The following is a 23,669-nucleotide window of genomic DNA, read 5'->3' as shown; positions in this document are numbered from 1 at the left end:
CCTTATTTGTAACAGGAAATTGAGAATTTAATGACTAAGAGTGTTGCTAAAACAATGAATATCTTTATGGCAAGCAATTATAAGGAGGCTGGTAACTCCAATATGAGCAAAATTATAGAGAGGCCAGATGTTTAAAAGAAAGAACCAAGGACATAGAGAGCCCAGAAGAGTCTTCCTATAATCACAGTCAACTTTCAGGGATAGGGAGGCTTTGCACATGCACTAGGTTGCACCTACTCAGAGCAAACAGCAGAATGTAGGGAGGCATATTGAAGGCATTCCCAGATGACACACAGACTCATCAATACAGTGCAAAAGTCTGAATGGTAACAGGGGCAGACAAGTTTGACTTTTACTGAAGTCCTCTGATCCTGGAAACAGTCATGGTGAAAGAAATTCTCCACCTTTTGTGTTCTGCAAATGGCTTACTGCAAAGAAACACCCTTTCCCATATTGACACAGTTGTTTACTTTTGACAAGACCAGACACTCTAAATTCCCATTCTGCACCTCATAAATATTTATGCTTGTCCTCATTGATTAATCCAGAACAAAATACTTGTTAACCAACTTTGGTTAAATTTCTCTCCTTACCACCTACTCCTGAACCCCTGGCTCAGACTGAGTCAGCATACAAGTTCTCCTAAACCTGCCCTCCTGAAAATAGGTTGACATCAGGATAATTCCTTTATCTGCTCTCTCAGTGCTCTACCATTTCATCCCACCTATCCACATTCACTTTTTTCTAGCCTTGTTTCCTCTTCCCAATGAAAGAAAAATTCTTTTTTTTTTAGTTTTTATTTTATTATTTATTTATTTATTTATTTATTTATTTACATGTAAATATAAATTTATATCCAAGTTAGTTGGCATATAGTGCAACTGATTTCAGGAGTAGAATCCAGTGATTCATTCCCTACATATAATACCCAGTGTTCATCCCTACAAGTGTCCTCCTTAATGCCCCTTGCCCATTTAGCCCATCCTCCCACCCACAGCCCTTCCAGCAACCCTCTGTTTGTTCTATATATTTTAGTCTCTTATGTTTTGTCCCCCTCCCTGTTTTTATATTATTTTTGCTTCCCTTCCCTTATGTTCATCTGTTTTGTATCTTAAATTCCACGAAGTCATATGATAGTTGTCTCTCTATCACTGACTAATTTCGCTTAGCATAATACCCTCTAGTTCCATCCACATAGTTGCAAATGGCAAGATTACATTCTTTTGGATTGACGAGTAATACTTCACTGTATATATATACACCAGATCTTCTTTATCCATTATCAATGGACATTTGGACTCTTTCCAAACTTTGACTATTGTTGATAGCGCCGCTATAAATATTGGGGTACATATGGCTTCTAAACAGCAAACCTGTATCCTTTGGACAAATACCTAGTAGTGCAATTTCTGGGTTGTAGGTTAGTTCTATTTTTAATTTTTTGAGGAACCTCCATACTGTTTTCCAGAGAGGCTACACCAGTTTGCATTCCCACCAGCAGTGCAAAAGAGTTCCTCTTTCTCCTCATCTTCATCAACATCTGTTGTTGCCTGAGTTGTTAATTGTAGCCATTCTGATGGGTGTGAGGTGGTATCTCATTGTGGTTTTAATTTGTATTTCCCTGATGATGAGTGATGTTGAGCAATTTTTCATGTGTATGTTAGCCATCTGGATGTCTTCTTTGGAAAAGTGTCTATTCATGTCTTTTGCCCATTTCTTCACTGGATTGTTTTTTGGGTGTTGAATTTGGTAAGTTCTTTATAGATTTTCGGTACTAACCCTTTATCTAATATTTCTGTCGGTTGCCTTGTTTCCTTTGCTGATTGTTTCCTTTGCCACGCAGAAGATTCATATCTTAATGAGGTCCCAATAGTTCATTTTTGCTTTTGTTTCCTTTGCCTCTGGAGGCATGTTGGGTAAGAAGTTGCTGTGGCTGAGGTCAATTCTTTTTAACCAACCCTTGTTGATGTAGTTGTTGCATTCTCCCTATTAAGTCCCTTTCCTCCCCTTTGCAATAATCCCTTCAAAAAAGTCTCTCTGTACCAAACTGTTTTTTTTTTCTTTTTGGCTGTGCTTAAATACAATTTCTGACTAAACTCTGAATGAGCAATAATCTACTCTGACCCAAGAGTAACACCTAAAAAGTCAGAATTTAAAACAGTATCACAGTCATCCTGGAAGACTGTGTGCATGCCCAAAGCTGTGCTTTCCCATGAGAAATCAGAGAAGTATTCTCCAAGCCACTAGTCCCAGACTAAACAGGGGACAAAGGAGCATAAAAAGTCCCTGAACTGATGTAGCTGCCTTTAAGCACACATGTATACCAACAGTACAGGATAAAAGTATATAACGAAGGGGGCCTAAGCACAATCTTAATCCATAAAATTTTATGCCATACCAGAAGTTTCTCCTAGGTAGTTCAGATAAAAGATAAACAAAAAGCAATCATCATCATCATCATCATCATCATCATCATTAGCATCTTAGCTGGGATGTCAGAGGCTGTACGTGGCAGGGGGAAAAGGCTTTACAGAACTTGTTAATTTGATAAATAAACAAATGACTAACCCTAAACATCTAAGGGACCAGTTACCAAAATATCTAAAATGTTTAGTTTTCAACAAAATATTAGGAAATATGCAAGGATCAGGAAAATGTGACCCATACTCAGGGGCATAAAGCAGAAAATAGAAATTACCTTTGAAAAAGTCCAGATGGTGAACTTAACAGATGAGGATTTCACCTATTATAAATATGTTCATAGAACTAAAGGAAATCATGCACAAAGAATCAAAAAGCTATATATAATAACAATTTACCATCAAACAGAGAATACTGATGAAGAGATAGAAATTATTTTAAAAAAACAGAAGGCAGTTATGGAAGGCCGTTATTGAAAGTACAATAACTGAAATGAACACTTTGCTAGAGGAGCTCAAAAGCAGATGAACTGGCAGAAGAAAGAATCAACAAACACTAAAAGAAATCAAAGGAGATGATGCAATATGAAGAACAGAAAGCAGAAACAATGAAGAAAATTGCACACAGCCTCAATGAGATGTGGGATACCATGAAACATACCAACATATATGAATAGGAATACCAAAAACAATTTTAAAGGAAGAAAGAGAAAAACAATATTTAAATAAATAATGTCTGAAAGATTTCCTTAATTTGATGGAGAATATTACTTGACAACTTTTTCTCTAAAATGTTCATTTTTTATTATTTATTTTGAAAGAGAGAGGAAGAGAGAGAATAAGCAGGGCGGGGCAGAGAGAGGGAGAGAGAGAAGACCATGCAGGCTCTGTGCTGACAGCTTGAACTCAAGCTGTGGAGCTTGAACTCAAGAACCATGAGATCATGACCTGAGCCAATATCAAGAGTCAGATAGATGTTCAACTGACTGAGCCACCCAGGCACCCCAGAATGTTACTTCACAACCTTTGATTAAAATAAATTCATAGAGATCCATAGTTGAATTATTAAAAAAACAAAGAGAGGGGCGCCTGGGTGGCGCAGTCGGTTAAGCGTCCAACTTCAGCCAGGTCACGATCTCCCGGTCCGGGAGTTCGAGCCCCGCGTCAGGCTCTGGGCTGATGGCTCAGAGCCTGGAGCCTGTTTCCGATTCTGTGTCTCCCTCTCTCTCTGCCCCTCCCCCGTTCATGCTCTGTCTCTCTCTGTCCCAAAAATAAAATAAAACGTTGAAAAAAAAAAAAAAAAACAACAACAACAAAGAGAAAATCTTGAAAGCAACAAGAGAAAGCCAACTCATCATGTACCAGGGAGTGCAATAAGATTTATATTTGACTTCTTATCAAAAACAATGGAGAACACAAGTCAGTGGGATCGCATTTTCAGAATGCAAAAAGTCAACCAAGTATCTTACATTTAGCAAAATTATCATTCAAAACAGAAGGTGAAATAAAGCTATTCTTAGACAGCATCAAATAATAAGGTTGCTAGCGGATATTCCTTACAAGAACTACTAAATGAAGTTATTCATGCTGGAAGCAATCAGTATCAGCCAGTAATTGGAATCGACACACACTTAAAAAAAAAAAAAGTGTTCGTAAACGTGATTATGTATGTAATCAAAAAATCAGTATAATTGCATATTTCTTCATCTAAAGAGTCCTTTGGACTAATTTAAGAAGCAGCCACATAAATCAATGTGAATAAAATTGAATAGACTTTTGAAAGGGTGATTGGCATAATTATGTCCCCTCTCCCAAGATGTCATGATCCCATGATCCCTGAACCTGTGACTACCTTACATGAAAAAGGAGGTTTTGCAAATGTGATTAAGATAAAGGATTTGAGACAGGAAGATTATCTGGGATTAACCAAATGGGCCCAACCTAATTACGTGAGTCGTTAAAAGAAGAGACCCTTTCCCAGTTGAGGTTGATTAATGGGAATGTGATTATGGAAGGAAGATCAAAAGGTTGCAATGTAAAAAGAACTTAATATGCCAAGACTGGTTTCAAAGTTGAAAGAAAGGAACCATGAGCAAATGTAGGCATTCTCCACAATCTGGAAAAGGCAAGGAAACTTACTCTCCCCCAGAGCCTACAGAAAGGAACACAGCTTTGCCTATGCCTTGAATTTGGCTCCGTGAGACCTGTCTCAAACTTCTTACCTACAGAGCCATTAAAGATATAAATTTGTTTCATTTCAAGCCATGATCTTAATGGTAATAAGTTATAGTAGCACTAGATAACTTTGAAAATGATGGAATCTAGTTAGTAATTTTAGAATACCACAGAGTAAGATAGAACTCAGATAGACTCAGATTGCTTCACCGGTGAATTCTATCAAACATCCAAAGAGAATTTATATCAATCATTCTCAAATTCTTCCAAAAAATTGAGTAAAGGGAACACTTCTCAATTCACTCCAAAAAGCTAGTATTACCTTAATACAAAAATCAGACAAAATATCACAAGAAATGTAACTATAGAATAATATCTCTTAAGAATACAGATGGAAACGTCCTCAACAAAATATAAGCATCGTCAGGAATATGTAAGAATTATAAGACCAAATAGGACCTGCCAGGAATGCAAGGGTGTTTCAATATAAAATCATTCATATTAAAAGGAGAAAGGAAAAAAACAAACCTAATTATCTCAATGGAAGCAGAAAAAGTAACAAAAATCGAACTCCTTTTTATGATAAAAATACTCAACAAACTTAGAAAAGAACTTCAACTGATAAAAGGCATCTATGTGAAACTCACAGCTAACATCATTCTTGGTGGTGAAAGACTAAATACTTTTCCCCTAAGATCAGGAACAAGACAAAGATGTCTGTTGTCACTTTTATTTAGCACTGTACTGTAGGTTTTAACAAGAGAGATTAAAGAAGAAAAAATAAAGTGCATCCATATTGTACTGAAAGAAAGCTGCCTCTATTTTCAAACTTTATTTGAGATATACTCATCCAGATTCAGGATATACAGTCAATATACAGAATTTAATTGTATTTCTCTACATTAACAAAGAGCATTCTTAAAATGAAATTAAGTAACCAATTCATTTAAAATAGTACCAAAAAGAATAAAATACTTAGGTATAAATTTAACAAAATAAGTACAAAGTTTATATAATAAAAACTACAAAACATTGCTGGAAAAAGAGAATACTTAAATAAACAGAAAAACAATCCATGTTTACAGATCAGAACACTTATTGTTAAGAAGCCCCAATTAATCGACAGATTCAGAGCTATTCCAGTTAAAATCCCAGCTGATATTTTTGTGAAACTATATGGAAATAAAAGGGAACAAGCATAGATATAGAATATATAGAAAAATAAGAATATATTAGGATGACTTAGACTTTCCAATTTCAGAATTTGCTGCAAACTACATTAATCAATATATTAGTGTGGTATGGGCATAAAGATAAATGTATATATCAATGGAATAGAATGGAGTCCAGAAATAAATCCTTGACTTTATCATCAATTTTTGTTGTTATTTTTTCATTTTTTAAATGTTTATTTTTGAGAGAGACAGAGCACTAGCAGGGGAGGGGTAGAGAGAGAGGGAGACACAGAATCTGATGCAGGCTCCAGGCTCCAAGCTGTTAGTACAGAGCCTGACATGGGGTTCGAACCCACAAATCATGAGATCATGACGTTAGCTGAAGCTGGATGCTTAACTGACTGAGCCCCCTGGTTGCCCCTATCATCAATGTTTGAAAAGTGTACCAAGACAATTCAATGGTAAAAGAACAGTCTTCCAACACATGGTACTGGAACAAGATAGCCACATGCAAAACAGTGTGGTGGGACCTCCTCCTCACACCATAAACAAAATCATTCAAATTGGATTAAAGACCTCAAGGCAAAATAAAGCAAAATCTAAAACCCTCAGAAAAAAACATTAGAGTAAATCTTTATGATCTTGGGTTAGACAAGGTTTCTTAGGTACAACAAAGCACAAATGATAAAAGAAAAAAGATAAATAAAACTACATCAAAATTAAAATCCAAACTTTTATGCTGTAAATGATACCATCAAGAAATACAAAGATAATCCACAAAATGGGAAAAAAATACTTGCATACCATATGGTTGCAAGAGATTGAGATAAGAGATTTGATAAGAGATTTGATAAGAGATTGATGAGATAAGAGATTGATAAGAGATTGATAAGAGATTTACATACAGAATATAGAGCTTATACAACTCAATAATAAAAAGACAAATAATCTAATTAAAATGGGTAAAGGGGACGGCTGGGCGGCTCAGTTGGTTAAGTGTCCGACTTTGGCTCGGGTCAGGATCTCGCAGTTCATGGTTTGAGCTCCATGTCAGGCTCTGTGCTGACAGCTCAGAGCCTGGAGCCTGCTTTGGGTTCTGTGTTTCCCTCTCTCACAGCCTCTCCCACCCCCCACCACTCACACTCTGTCTCCTTCTCTCTGAAATAAACATCAACAAAATTATTTTTTAAATAGGTACAAGATTTCAATAAATGTTTGTCCAAAGAAGTCATACAAATGGCAAATACAGCAATGAAAAAAATGTTAAATGTCATTAATCATCATAGAAGTACAAATCAAAACCACAAGATATTACTTTATACTCAATATTATGGCTATAATAAAAAAGACAGACAATAACAAGTATTTATCAAGAACAGGAGAAATTGGAACCCTTACCCATTGCTGGGTGGGAATGCAAAATGGTGCAGCCACTGTGGAAAACAGTTTGGTGGTTCCTTAAAAAGTTAAACATAGTTACCATATAACCCAGTTATTCCACTCCCAGGTATACATCCAAGAGAAATGAAAACCTGTACATAGCATTATTCATAATAGCCTAAGTTTGAAAATAACCCCAACATCCATCACCTGATGAATAGATAAATAAAAGGTATGTTATAACCATGTGATGGAATATTATACAATGAGAAAGAAGGGAAGACTGAAACATGCGACAACACGGATTAGGATTAAGTGAAAGAGGTTTATCACAAAAGACTAAAAACTAGATTTCATTTATATGAAATGTTCAGAGTATGCAAATCTATACAGACAAAAGATAAGTGATTGCTTAGGACATCCATAACAGCATAACAAAGGTATGGACAGCATAACAAATTGACTGCTAATGAAGTTACTTTGGGGGGAGACAAAATATTTTAAGATTATATTGTGGTGACAGTTGTACAGCCCTGTGACTAAAAAGCATTGAATTGTGTACTTAAAATGGGTGAATTGTATAGCATACAAATTATATTTCAATGAAGCTCTCATTAAAAAGGGCATGCTGCTGCTTTGAGAAATGATTAAGGGTCCTTTATTTTTTTTAACTTTATTAATTTTGAGAGAGACAGAGAGAGCACACAACCATGTATGTGCATAAGTGTGGGGAGGGGGCAGAGAGAGGAAAGAATCCCAAGCAGGCTTGGTGCTGTTGGCACAGAGACTGATGTGTGGTTCCATCTCACCAACAGTGAAATCATGACTTGATCCAAAATCAAGAGTCGAAGTTTTAACTGACTGAGCACCCAAGGCACCCCCTGGTTAAAGGTCCTTTAACTAAAAGAGACAGAGGAAGATCAACTCTCTGTAAAATAAGCGGAAAGAAAGAAAGAAAGAAAGAAAGAAAGAAAGAAAGAAAGAAAGAAAGAAAGAAAGAAAGAAAGAAAGAAAGAAAGACAGACAAGACTCTTAATTGAAAAAAATGGGGCATTTTATTGAAATAAATAGGAGTGCCTGGGTGGCTCAGTTGATTAAGCATCCGACTTTGGCTCAGATCATGATCTCACGGTTTGTGAGTTCAAGCCCCACGTTGGGCTCTGTGCTGGCAGCTCCAGCCTGGAGCCGGCTTCGGATTCTGCGTCTCCCTCTCTCTCTGCCCCTCCCCTGCTCGTTCTCTCTCTCTCTCTCTCTCTCTCTCTCTCTCTCTCTCTCTCTCTCTCTCTCTCTCTCAAACAAACATTAAGAAAATGAAAGAAAGAAAGAAAGAAAGAAAGAAAGAAAGAAAGAAAGAAAGAAAGAAAGAAAGAAAGAAAGAAAGAAAAGGATGTATAACCAAGGCTTACAAAGGGAAAGGACAATCTCTCCGGAGTTTTGATGGGCAACTTTATAGACATTCTCCAGGTGCTACCATCCTGTGCTTTAGATCTCAGCCTTCCCAGTCTCTGTGCCCCTTTGTTTACCTTGAGATGAGCCAGCTTTGATCACATGCTCAAGGAGATTTTTTTCCCTAAAAGCAGAATTATTTATCTTTTAATTTCCAAACACATTTCACACACAAAAAACAATTTTTCTTAATGTTAAATTCCTGTAATAATCCATCTACCAATACTTATCTGGAAAATAGTTTCAAGTAGGCCACCAATAATCATTTTATCAGCTATTTCCTCTGATTGGCCAAATTCATTCTGTAGTAGTTTTTCTTTGCTTTCTATCAGTGGCTTTGGGGGAACAAAATCTTCCTCTGTATTTGAAAGTTCAGGTATTTTGCCTCTCTCGATTGTAAGGGAAGTTATTAACAATAGGACAGGTTTCTCTCTTTCAGCACCAGTGCCTCTGATTTATTTTCTATTAAAAGAAATACCTGCAGAAAGTAATAAACTAAAACAAACAAATAAAACCCAAAGGATATAAAATGTAAAGTTAAGTCTTTTTTTTCAATCCAGTTGAACTACCCAGAGGAAATTATTTTTTAATAGCAATTTTTCTATTAAAAAATAGAGCTCTATCTAAAGACACTATAAAATGGCTCACAATTTCATCACCCAGGTAACTACCATTATTGTTTTAAGTGAATATATGGTTAATATATGCATTTGGTCATAAAATGATACAAAAAGAAAAAAATTATATATTTTTGATTCTCCTTCCAGACATTTTAACTTCTATTCCCCAATAGTAATCTGTCCCAATTGTTTATTTGCTTTTGAAATTGAAAACTTATATATCAATATTTTCAGATTTAGTGCATTCATTTTTTATTATTAAATATTTAACTTTTATTAGAGAATAGCAATAAATTAATATTTATGTATTCCCCTCTTAGCTTTAAAAGATTTACAAATGCCTCTAGCCACCTTAGGGACAGTTTACATTTATATCTGTTTAGGTAAAAATATTTTTTCCCTTCAACTTACAAACAAAGGCCATAAACAGCATATTTCATTGGCAGGGTGGAATTTTCTTTTTATCTGTTAACTTACATATGCATGTTTGTTCTATCTATTTCACTACGTTGAGTTCCTGCAGATGTCTCCAATCTAATGACTTACTATTGTGCTTGAGCCCTAGATTTTGTATTCCATTTTTTGCAGAGTAAAGATCTATTTGAAATGAAGCTCTGGGCCAACAGGTATCCAAGAGGCTACTGAACTCACTTGTCAGAATGTTCTGTTCTTTTTCAGCTTACAGAATTTTCTATACTTTCTTGCCTTCTCCCCCAGTATCTTTATAAAACATGTTTTTAATGCTTAATTTCTTATATTTGTTCTTGCTCACTATCTATTCATTCCCTGAACAATATAAATATTTTTCACTTGGCTTTGAACTTTATATAAATGGAATCATATAATATGAATTCCTTTGTGTAAAGCGTCTTTTGCTCAACATTGTGATTGTAGGAGTTCTGTTGCTGTATAAAGTGTAATTCATCCAGTTTCACTGCTGTATAATAGTCCATTGTACAATTATACAAATACATTTATTTTGTATACTGTAGATGAATATTTTTGATATGGAAGTTATAGGTTATTTCAAAAAAATGTTGCTATGAAAAATTTTACACATGTATCCTCCAACATATGTGTATGCATTTCCTCAAGATATTCGTAAGAGTTGAATTGCTGGTTTTACAGTATGTTTTACATATTATGTGTTGGCAAACTGCTTACCAACATGGACTTCCCAGTTTCTATCGTCACCAGCAATATGCAAGAATTTCTCTTGCTCCACATTTTCACCAGCATTTGATTCTATCACAGATTTTTTAATGTTACTAGTTTGGTGAGTACATAGTAATCTCTCTATGGTGTTTTTTTGTTTGTTTGTTTGTTTGTTTGTTTAATTCAGGTTAGTTCACATACAGTGTAGTCTTGGCTTCAGGAGTAGAACTTGATTCATCTCTTACATATGACATCTAGTGCTCATCCCAAAATGTGTCCTTCCTAATGCCCATCATTCCACCCACCTCCCCTCCAGAAGTTCTCTTTGTTCTCTGTATGTAAGAGTCTCCTATGGTTTACCTTCCTCTCTGTTTTTCTCTTATTTTTCCTTCCCTTCCCATATGGTCACCTGTTGAGTTTCTTAAATTCCACAAATGAGTGAAATCATATGCAACTAGCATTCTCTTTGGCAATGTGGTTGAACATCTTTTCTTTCATTGTCTCCTCTGCTTCTTTTCTTCTGTTAATTGAATTTTTAGTATCTTGCCCATATTTCTATTGGTTGTCCAAGAGGCTTTTTTTTTCCTTTTTGAGTGTAGATTTTCATTATTTCTTAAAACTCACCAGGAAGGACACAAACGAGGCTGGCTGGAAATTTTTCTCCTCCCCCCCCCCCATACATATATATGTGTTTATTATGTTGACATTTCTAGGGAATACATACATGGGGAAAAATAAGGAGATATCTAAGAAGCACCAGCAGGAAAATTCTCAAGGAAAAGGAAAATATTAAAGTTAAGATATAAAAAACATAGATGTAGAAGTGTTATCCCACATCTGGAAGCTCATATGGAAAGAAAAAAAATAAAAGAGGTGATGAAATCATGATTAAGACTGTCCTAGAATTAAAAAAAGAAAAAGATGATGTAAGTCTACAAAATGAAAGTTTTCCTCACAAAAAAAAAAAAAAAATAGGATAGAAAAGAAAAAAATAGAGAGATGTGTTTTTTTATAAGATCACAATCAAAGAGACAGCAAAAGAAATCAAATAAGTAAGTTATAAAGGAAAATAAATTGACTCTGGATACAAGATTAAATGGAGCAATATTCTCAAAGTGCTGAAGGAAGAATATTTGAACCTAAAATGTTCATGTCCAGCTAAACTTCATTTAAATGCAAAAACAAGACAAAGTGGGTCTCAGACATATTAGACCCAATTTAAAAATGTTTTTTGAGAAAAAATTCAAAATAAATAGTATGTAATCTCTACCATAGCAATATAATTATTTATTTAGATTAATAGATATGCATCAATAAGCAAAAATATAGATCTTTTAAGGATGTATGCATATCCATAAATACATATTTAATACACCAGAGTGGATGTCCATGGTGGAGGTAGGGATGAATGTAGGAGTGGAAATGGGGAATGAAAAGGAAAAAATACATAAAAATTTTAAAAAAGAATTGAGTTGCATAAATTGTTGATGCTGCTGTGCTGTTTGTGTACCTGAAATCCTCCCTCACCCACTGCCAAAAAAAAAAAAAGAAGGAAAAAAATGTTGCCATAGAGCATAAAAACAAGCAAACTATAAGGAGACTTTGAATTACACAATTACAATTAGAGAACTGATCACATCACTTTCAGAAACAGATAAAGCTTAATGCAAAATAGGCAAAAACAGAAAATGTTTATTTTTTTTATTTTTATTTTTTTTTTCCAAATTTTTATTCAAATTCTAGTTGGCTAACATACAGTATAATATTGGTCTCAGGAGAATTTGGCAATTCATAACTTACATGTAACACCCAGTGCTCATCATAACAAGTGCCCTCCTTAATACCCATCCCCCCACCCCATCCCACTGCCCACTTCTAGCCCATCCCCCACCCTCTTCCCTCCATCAACACTCAATTTGTTCTCTCTTGTGAAGCATCTCTTATGGTTGTTTCCCTCCCTCTCTCTCTTCCACCCTTTCCATATGTTTATGTTTTGTTTCTTAAATTCCACATATTAGTGAAATAACATGGTATTTGTCTTTCTCTGACTTACTTCACTTAGCATAGTACACTCTAGCTCCTTCCACGTCATTGCAAATGGCAAGATTTCATTCTTTTTGATGGCTGAATAGTATTCTATTGAATATATATACACCAAATCTTCTTTATCCATTCATCAGCCAATGGACACTCAGGCAACAGAAAATGTTTAAACAACTAAATCAACAACCATGATTGTTGATTAAGTTAATAATAGATATACACAGGCTACATGTAACCAATGCATCTTTTCAAACACTCAAAACAATAAACAAAATTATGACTACATTGAAGTTAACATTTCAGTTCAAAAAAAAGAGCACCACATACAAAGCTGATAGACATTGCCAGATGGGAAATGGCTTTTTCGGTGTCTCAACCCATCAAGTAATCATATCAGGAAGAAAAAGATACTGTTGATAATATACAACAAACAGAAAATCAAATAGAAATCAAAAATAGCCAACAATGAAACAGCCTACAAAACAAGGAAATCCAAATGACCTAAAAATACATAAAGATATACTCAGCCTCACAGATAATCAGAGAATAATTGAAACAATGAGACATTACTGGCCACTCTTAAGTTTGGCAAAAATAATTATATTCAGGTAATTCCAAGGATTATCAAACATGTGAGAAAGCAGGATCCTTTATTCTCTGTTGAGAGGCCAAACCATTAAGTCATTGTTAAGAGCATTATGCTAGCATTCAGGAGAAATTATGGAGGCATATACACAATGACTCAATACTATGTGAGTCAGAGGAACTATAAGCAGATCCAATAGGGTACAGGTATGAGGCTTCTCATCTCTGCACTGTTTGAGGTAAATAGGAACTGAAGCAACTAAGGAGAACATCACTTGGGAAATGGTAAAGTCAAAGATGACAGATACAGAAAATAGAAAATTATACAGGAGTCAAAAGCAAAGTAATATATACCACACCACATATCTCTCTCTCTCTCTCTCTCTCTCTCTCTCTCTCTCCAACACTCCATTAGGGATGGATTGAAAATGCAGTGCCTTAACTTGTTCTTATCTGCTATGGCCTTTCTCATTCCCCTATCCACAACACCACTAGATTTGTGGTATAGAATTTTTAGTTCTTGACTGATGTGGGTTTTTTCCTTAAAAAAAACAGACTGTGGTTAATCATGAAAAAATTTTACACCTTTCTTACTCACCATTATTTTCCATATTTCTTTTGAATCTTCTGGCAAAAAGAAGTTGACTAGATCAAGGTTACTTGATCATGATGAAAGTCTGGACTAGGAAAGTGACAGTGTAAGTACTAAAACCCTTCTCTGATTGGTCATAGAATTTCAGGGTCACTGGAGTGTCTGAGATTAAACCTTTCAAAGGATGATCAGTTCAGCATTACTTGACATGTGTTCTGCCCAAACTTGGACATCATTAGGAGCAGCCCAGCCTGCTACTCTACTCAAAATGTACAGAGTCCTTCTCATCACCACCCCATTTTCCATTCTTAGTGGAAAACTAATCTTGTCCCAATATTGCTTTACAATAAGAACAGCTGTTTCCCCACAACCAGTGCTTCCCAGTCTAGAACTTTTTAATATGTGTAGTTATGTCATAGTAGTCCTTTTAGAGTAGAGGAAGAAGGTTGTCTACAAATGCAAGAGTCTGAGCATCCATATCTATGTTAGTTTTACCATGATGAATCTAATATAGAAGTCAGCAGTGCAGCTCCAACTAATCCAAAAATTTTAACCTCTTCAGTTGTTTCTGCTTTCAAACTTGTTTGGTCACTTGTTAAGTCTGTATAGTCTTCATGCTGGAATTAGAGATTTTCACCTCATTTACCTGATTTAGCTACCTTTATCTCTTCATTCTAGTATAAATTAATTCCATCAAGCAGTCATCAAATGCAGGAGGTCGAAATGGAAAAGGTAAATGAGTACTGCTTTAAAGTGATGAGGAAATGTGGATATTATTAGAGACTGTACTTTAAAAAATAAATTGATACACTACATCAGCATGCTAAATGACAATTGTAGGTGAACAGTTTTGCAGACTAGCTCCTTTACAGACTAAATGCTTAAACCAGAAGCATCCCTGTACTTCAAGAGTGTTCCTCATTTTTTCCTATTAATTTAAGAGTTCTGTCTTTGATACTAGCATTTACACATTTTTTGAAAAGGGGGGAAATGTATATGTTCTGAAGTTGAAATATCTCCAGCTTTTGACCCCCAGTCAAACAGAGACAATACTCTCAAAAACACCAAAACTTCTGTTTTTTTGTGGAGCAATTGAGACTGTATCACTAGTCCAGTATCACATTTCTCTTGTAATAGATTTCAAGTACAAACCCAGTTCATTCCAGGCATTTTCCAATATTATCACAAGGCAGATATATGAGATTTGAGTTTGCTCTCCGAGTTTTCTTACCGACATGTACTAACTTCTATCCTTTCCCAAAAGTATGCTGGAAGAAATGTCTCTAAGTTAAGCAAATGATTTTCTTCCCAATTTAAAGCTCACACTTATCAAGTCTTAGAAGCAATCAGAATGTATCACCTGATCTGTCCGGTTGAATGCAACTGTATTTTCTGTCTTTGCCCTCTCAGTATTTACGTTGCCATAACATTAGCTCCCACATTATAGGAATTCACATATCACAGTGAATCTATTGCCTGCCTGACTTACTTTTTACTAGCACACAAGTCATCAGTTTGGTCTCAGCAATGGTTACCATGTGTCAGTGGTGGTGTGGTGGCTTCCATCGGTATCTATAGATTTGACGATCTCTCAAACATTGGGATTTTTTTAAAAATTAGAATGCCATAACCTCTCTCTCTACTTTTCTCTCTACTCAATGTTTTATAGTCAATTCTTTCTATTAGACACACATAACTTAGAGAAATACGTGGATGCATACAAGTAGGTACATAACCATATATATATATTTACATATCTACAGCCAGAAAAATACCCTAAATCATTTCATTCAATTCCACTTACATTATATGTATATAATTTCTTTTATCACATCTCGGGAAAGAGCTCATTAAATCTCTTCTTAAATATCCCTAAAAATGTACAATTGATTAACATTTACAATTCTGACAGCTGTAATTACATGGTGTTAATTCCCATAATAAATTTAACTTTTTCTATATGTAATATTTACCCACTGGTTCTAGTTTTCCTCTCCAGAACCATTATGAATCACATGCAGTTTTTCATGGCAACTTTATTAGATGCATTTTTGTTTCCAAGACAAACTAAGAACAAAGACAAAATACTTGAACAAAACTGACCAGCCACCAAGCATAGCTTCCCTGCTTTATAATTATCTGAACAATAATGATATGGGAATAAGTTTTTGAAAAACTTATGATAGTATCAATGGAACTGTTTCTAAAGTACCAAAACAGAAAGCAGGGAGCCATTATTAAAAGTAGGATAAACATTCTAGCAGCTTCCTGAAAAATGTCTGACAAATAAACTATTTTTAATAACAGGGCAAATCCTTAAAAAGAAAAACTGGAAAATAAAAGTCACTAACAGCAGGGAGCAACACGTAAAGACAGATGTGACCTTTCGGTTTTGTTTCAAAGGAGAGTTTAAAAGTTGCATAACTCTTTGGATAATAAGAATTCTAAGAAAACGCTGGATTGAAAGCTGTGACAGATGCTATCACAAAATAAATACCTAAATTATTCTTTTTCCCAAGGGAATGAGTATTAGGAAGAGGAGTCATGTTTCTTTACATTACCTGGGGATACATCTTAGTGACATTTTTAAAAACAGGTTTAAGCATAACATTTAAAAGAGGAATCCTGGATCAATGGTAGCAGCAGGGATTAGGGAGGTAAATTATAACTGAAAATCTATGACTTCTCCTCCCTGGGGCTTTTTTTTTTTTTTAACCTAACTCTTGGTTATTCAAATAGACCTAATTATGCTCTCAACTTTGAATTCAGTATACTAAAAAAATTGAACAAATAAACGGTGATTGATGATGTTTTTTGAAAAGAACAAAACTTAAAGTCTCAGAATGAAAATATATTTGGTCTGGCAACACATAGTTGATAGCAAAAGTCCATAGTGTTATACAAATAATCTTCTAACATCTTAAATTTCTTTCCTTCAATTCTGATCTGCCCCCTCTATCATCATCCTGGGCCAGGGAAGCTGGTTTTGTTCCATATGATTACCTAATCTACTCTGTCAAGAGTCCCCAGAACAATTCAGTTTATTCGTATTCAGATCTTTTAAATCACTTCCACTAGTATTATTTGAGCATCTAAATACCAGGCAGTCTAATTGTTCCTCAAGATATAAAAATCAATAAGTATGACCACTGCCCAACAACAGGCAAATATTTATTCACATAATTATCAAGACATTTAAAATCCATCAAGCAATTTTGCCATATTCTGCTTCATTTTAGTTCTGCAAGATTGTCCAGGATGTGTGTGTGTGTGTGTGTGTGTGTGTGTGTATGATCCTCAGACATATGATCCCCATCACCAGCACTTATGACTTGGAACATGTTACTATGTCTCCCTGAAACTCATTCCCTTCTCTCTAAAACAGAGTAGTCATGATTCCTCATGAATTGTTGAGGGAGCACGTGATAAAATGTATATGTACACATGCTTAGACCATAAGAATTATTCAATAAATATTAGTTATGTTTCAACTATTATTAATTATTTGAATGAATGAAACTTTCTAGAATCATATAATTTTAGAGTTCATGTATTTCAATAGTTCCTTCATAGTGTTCTGGTAAAATGGGTACCCTAGACAATGAATCATTGACAATGCCAAAAATATAACCTAGGATTCTTCATCCCAAGATCTTGTAATTAAAATTTTTGTGTAGTTTCTTAACCTAAGCTTTATGTCCTCACCTCTTTCATCTCTAAGGTGCTTATATATTTTGAAGAGGTTGTCTATAATTTAGACTAAATAGATTGCCCAAGTTTTTATAAATATTTCTAGCAGAAGCAGGAAAAGAATTCAGATACTGACTCCTAATTAACTGCTTTTTAGTAGATAGTACAGACAGGCTCTAAATAACTACCTACCTACCTACCTACCTACCTAGCTAACTAACTAACTATATATATATATATATATATATATATATATATATATATATATATGTTGACCTTGGCCAGTTGAAACCACCACAGCAATTAGAACTGTGTTGCAGTGTGAGTAGAATTTATATTGATTGCTTTAAAAAAATTTTTAAGGTTTATTTTTGAAAGAGAGAGAGAGAGAGCGCACGCACATGCGTGAGAGCATGAGCAGGGGAGGGGCAGAGAGCGAAGGAGACACAGAATCTGAAGCTGGCTCCAGGCTCCCAGCTGTCCACACAGAGCCAGATGCAGGGTTCAAACTCATGCACTGGAAGATCATGCCTGAGCCAAAGTTGGAAGTTCAACTGACTGAGCCACCCGGGCGCCCCTGATTTCTTAAAACACATATAGACTTTTGTTTTCCAGTTATTGTGACAAAGACATAAAACATCACTGACTATTAGTGACATTGACTTAATGCATAAGAGTCAGGAAGAAAATTTATCTTATCCAGGGTGAATATTTCTATCATTACCAATATAAGTAAAACTCACACATCTTCCCTTGGGGTGGGACCATTCTCAGAAAACATTTTAACAGTGCCATATATTCTTGCAAGATATATGTTATAAGAAAAAAGGTACTATTCCAACATGGAAAAAGACTGGCCTGTGATTGTTAGGTCAAAAAAGACCATGATGTTCAAGATGGCCTTTTTTTCTCTCTTGAACAAACCTCATTAATTCCCCTTCCTCTCTCTCCTTACCAGAGCTTTCATTCAGATGCACATTGTGACTACCAGGTAACAACCTACTTCAGTCTCTCTTTACTGCAGGGCCATCCTTCATTCTGTCACTGTCAGCATCACATTTTTAAATCCCCAAGTCAAATAATCTTCTCCTCAGGGGCCTACTCCTTTGTTATTGAGCCACTCAGCCTTTCTCGTAATTTCTCAAACAATGTATTATTTTACTTTGTGTTTTGCTTCTTTTGAAACAATTTTACTTTGCATCGCATCAGGATGAACATTTCTTCATATCAGGATGAACATTTCCCCAAAAGAAAAACATACCCACTCCCTGCTCCTTAAACACCAGTTACACTTTTTTCTGTCTTCTCCAGCAGACTAACTTCCTCAAGGACTGTTGGTCAACTTTGTATCCTCCTCTATGATCCAAACCTTGGCAGAGTACCCAACACATAGTATGCACTCAAGGAATGCTAAGAATAAATGATTGAATTGAATATTGTGCTGCATTTTGTGTACTACAGAATAAAATTTTGTCATAATGTGGATTCAGTATTTGAATATTAAAATTTTCTTCCTACATGAGTTGGTATATTTTTCTCCCTGATTCAAAATGTGATATAGTTGTGAAACTATGCACATAATGATACTGAAATCATGGCAAATAAGAAGGAAGGAGGACAATTGCTCCTACCTTCAGTTAGATTCAAGTATAGATGATTATGTAGATTCTTTGATCTAATGACCATGCGAAGGGAAACTGACATGTAGTTTTTAAATCAATTCAATAATTTTTTTAATGTTCAGAGGAGAAATTAGCCTCTTAAAAAGTAAAAAAGCATGACCTATCAAAACACAAAAAACAACAACAAATTAGAAATATAAAACTTGAGTAAAGCATGACTGTTACCCCTGAGTGCTATTTAATAAATGCTGCCTAAGATCTTACTCATCAATTATCTTTGCTTTAGTCTCCATTGGTTCATTTCTTTATTTAATAAGCATGTATTAAAAGATAAAGTGGTGGAGAAGTGCCCGGGTGGCTCAGTTAAGCATGTGACTCTTGATTTCGGCTTAGGTCATGATTTCATGGTCATGAGGTTGTGTAATCAAGCCCAGCATTGGGCTCCACGCTGGGCACGGAACCTGCTTAGAATTCATTCTCTCTCTCTCTTCCTCCCCCTCTATCCTACCCCCATTAATGCACTTGCACACCTGTGCGTGCTCTCTCTCTCTCTCAAAAAAAAAAAAAAAGTAAAATGGTAAGTTGATAAAAGCTTAGATTCAAGCTCTAATGACAGCCTAAAGCTTCCATCCCACTTCCACCCTCTCATTTACAGTGAGAAGCAAGGTGTCATAATTCCAAAACATGAAGTATTTCTTAGAGCAGGATAGGAGTAGAAGGGAGAAAAGGAACTAGTCACTTGACTTGAGATCTTAGAGTAAGAATGTGAGTAATGAAGGGAGGGGGGGGATGCCCAGGAGTTAAGATGAGAGAATGCTACAAATAACTAACCCATTTCATAAATGCTTGAAAATGCATGAATTAATTAAATCTGAATTTGAAGTTTCCACAAACATCACTTAGGGAAAAAAAAATAGCCAAAGTCACAAGAGTCGTATAGGATCAAGAAAAGTAGGGCATTTTTCACTACCAAAGGCAAGAACTGACTTTCCAACCATTTGAATTGCCAAGCAATAGAGAAGATTCTAGGTAAAAAAATATTAGAGAAGACTCCAACAAAGACACCGAAAACTCAAACCAATTCACTCAAACCAATTCATCTTCTTCAAAGATAAATCTGTCAATCCAACTTAGTATTCATTCAGTATTTTTAAATAATTGATGATGTGCCAATCACTACATTCATCATAGAGTATACAAACATTCATAGTAGACATAATTTCTGCCCTAACAAAGCTTACAGTAAAGTAATGGAAACACATAAATTGATCAGTTAACCAAAATAAATGTAAAATTACATTCTATTGCTATTAATTGAACATATAATCACACTTAGTGAAGGTCACCAGTAGTTTAACGGATAAAAATGCAGAAAGTGGGCTGAGTTAAATAAGGAAACTTTTCATTTATTTAACAAAATTAGTGAAATGTCTACTATATGTCAGAAAAAGCAATGGAGAAAGAAAAAAAGTGTGTAAATGTGTACAAGACATACCTCCCCATTGATGGATGAATGGATAAAGAAAATACACACACACACACACACACACACACACACACACACACACACTGGAATATTATTCAGCCATAGAAATTAAGTAAATGTTGTCATTTGCAAAAATATGGATGGACTTTGAAGGCATTATGTTAAGTGAAATAAGTCAGACAAAGACAAATACTACTCTCTCACTTAAATGTGGGATGTAAAAACACAAAACTCATAGATATAAAGACCATTTTGGTGGTTGCCACGGGAGGTGATAGGGATGGGCAAAAATGGGTGAAGGTGGTCAAAAAGTACAAACTTCTAGTTATAAAATAAATGTCACGGGGATGTAATGTACAGCATGGTGACTACAGTTCATAACACCTGTATTGGATATTTGAAAGTTGCTAAGAAAGTAGATCCTAAAAGCTCTCATCACAAGAAGAAAGTTTGTAACTAAGTGTGGTGATGGATGTTAACTAGATTTATTGTGGTGATAATTTTTCGAAATATACAAATACAGAATCATTGTGTGGTATAACTGAAATTAATGTTATCTGTGAATTCTATTTCAATTAAAAAAATTACAATCAGAAAAAGAAGACATAGTCCCGAGTCCTTCAAAAAGCATACGACTTAATAGGGAAAATAGGTATATAACTAAATAAATATCGACACACATACACTATGATGTAATAGAAAATATATATAATAGAGATAAGCCTTTGCACATATCTCCATTATATGCACATATAAAAAAGCAATCAGAACACAGAGAAGGAAATGACTATTTCTTTCTTTCCTTTTTTTTTTAAGTGTGTGTTTATTTTTGAGAGAAAGAGACAGAGTGTGAGTGGGAGAGGGGCAGAGAGAGAGGGAGACACAGAATCGGAAGTAGGCTCCAGGCTCCAAGCTGTCAGCACAGAGCCTGATGTGACACTCCAACTCACAAGAGGTGAGATCATGACCTGAGCTGAAGTCGGATGCTTAACCAACTGAGTCACTCAGGCACCCTGGAAATGAATATTTCTTCCAAATATTATTTAAACACTACTTTCAAATGTTTAAATTATTTGTAAGATAGTCCTGATATTAGCTTAGACCCTGTCATAACTGGGCTATGTGCTTCTCTTATTCTCACCTTTGTCCTTCACTGTAACTTCAGTAAGTCCTTCCCACTAATCCAGTTTTGATATAGGCCTACAATCGCATCTCAAAACCCCCATCTGCTAATCCGCCATCGGAGACCAAACTCTAATCCTTGGTCCGCCAAAAATTTAACTCAGTTTACCCTTCACTAACTTGGCTATCCCGTTATATAAGTCCCCTCCCACCGTACCCAGCAACTACTCTAGTCCTATATACTAAACGAAGGTCCCATAAATCTGTCCTCTGCTACTATAGTTAGCTTGTTAGAAATGCATGTTGAGTCCATCTATTAAATAAATATCTGTTTGAGCACCTATAATAAACTGAGCTTGAGAAGTGGCACAAAGGTGAGCAAAATAAAACTCCTATCCTTCATATTCTGAGGAAACAGACACTCAAAAAGGATTAATTTCAGTACCCCATTAAAAGCAAATCACATTAATAAGATGCAGGCAGAGACAGGAATGCCTAATTCAAATTAGAAGAGATGAGGAGACAGACCTTCAGTCAATGAGGTGACCACAAGTTCCAGTTTGCCCTGAGAAATGCTGGGCTACACTTGTTATGTTGACGTACCTCTTTTCCCCAGGCTTTCATTTAAATTCCAGGTAGTTAACATACAGTTAATATGTTAATACAGACAATTTCCTTAGAACTGTGCCTGGAACACGGTAAGCATATTCTGTTCACATGTTTTGCTCAAGATTTATTCACAACGAAATAGTTATTTGTTGAAAAATTTTATAACTGTTTTAAGTTAAAAGTTTGGTGACATAATGTTTATGGAAAATTTAAGACATGGCTTAAGAAGAAAAGAAAAGAAAAATTAGTTCCTACATGTAACAAATCTGCTCCTACATATAACAAAAGGATGAAATGGTAGATACTCTTTTAAATGTCAGAAGTTTTTTTTCCCCTCATTTTATTAACATACTCTACTCAAAAGAAAAAGTTTTAAGGAATAACAAGAAGAGAATTTCATTAGAATGATATCTTCATAATTACATACAGCAGAATTATCTCTAGCCCACTAGTAAGAGCCACAAGAAGATGACAGAATGTACCTACCATGTATGTATCATGACTAGCACATCATGACTTTTCCAAATTTCGCTTAAATTTTGCAAGTTTTTAAATACTGCGTTATTTTCTTCAGGTTATTTCCTATCTTTTAAAGCAATTAAATAACAAAAATATACATATTCATATTTAAAGTAGTTGCTGGAGAAATTATAAATTAAATTCAAATGCACACGTACATTGGACACTGTTGGGGCCCCACACCACACTCCCTAGGCCAGCTCTACCTTCAGTTGTAGCTGTAATGGATAGTTCTTGCATATACTGTATGCTTCCCTCCCCAAGCTCCCAGGGCATCTTACTCTAAAGGCACAGTCCTTAAGTGCAGCAGATACACATCTCTAGGAGCAAACTTCAGTCAGTGAGAGATAAGTGTCAGTGGATGGATGTCCCAGTCTCACATTCATTGGAGGGACAACTCTGAGGTTTATTCTACATGGTTTCCCTCAAGATTCCTAGCAAGATTGAACTCACTTGCCTAGAGTTATAACTAGTTCAAGAACCCACTTTTAACTGGCTTCCCCTCATCCTTGCTTTCCTCTCCACGCATTCTCTCTTTACCCCAGCATTCTGGGAACACCACCCAAATAAGTGATCTGTGCCTAAATCAAAATCTAAGAATTTGCTCTTGGGAGACCCAAACTATGACAAGAATCCCATTATACTAAAACTTTAATCTGATCATCTTTGTAATAAATTTTTGATAAGTTGAGTGGATAATTACATCAGTTGGTCGACATGCTAATAATCTTAATCTGTTTTTAATTTCATGACTTCTTTCTGTTATCATGAGAACTGTGCTGCTCATATGAAAATAATTGCATGTGTCTTAATTTTTCTATCACCATACCTAACTCTTTTCATTATTAGAAAGAAAATAATCTTTTGTAACATCTACTCACACGTTCTATTGTAGAAAAGGGGGTAATATTAATGATACTGCAATAATTTTCAAATTTGAAAGAAAATGTATCTCAACAAAAGAATTACAGCTTCTTCACATTTGCATGGCCCTACCTCTCAATCAATACAGCTCACACAATACTTTGCT

At 35.2% G+C, this 23,669-nt stretch overlaps 2 long non-coding RNA genes across 8 annotated transcripts in view; one reads left to right on the top strand and one right to left on the bottom strand.

Annotated features, from left to right (window-relative positions):
- Positions 1 to 23,669, bottom strand: part of LOC102901503 — a 327,171-nt gene that overhangs the window by 57,149 nt on the left and 246,353 nt on the right. The window lies entirely within an intron of this gene.
- The window catches only part of LOC123383124, a 46,339-nt gene that overhangs the window by 10,958 nt on the left and 11,712 nt on the right, over positions 1 to 23,669 (top strand). The window lies entirely within an intron of this gene.

Source organism: Felis catus, chromosome F2 (genome assembly GCF_018350175.1).
Source record: "Felis catus isolate Fca126 chromosome F2, F.catus_Fca126_mat1.0, whole genome shotgun sequence".
In the NCBI taxonomy this organism is placed as follows: Eukaryota; Metazoa; Chordata; class Mammalia; order Carnivora; family Felidae; genus Felis; species Felis catus.
This window is presented reverse-complemented; position numbering and strand designations above follow the sequence as displayed.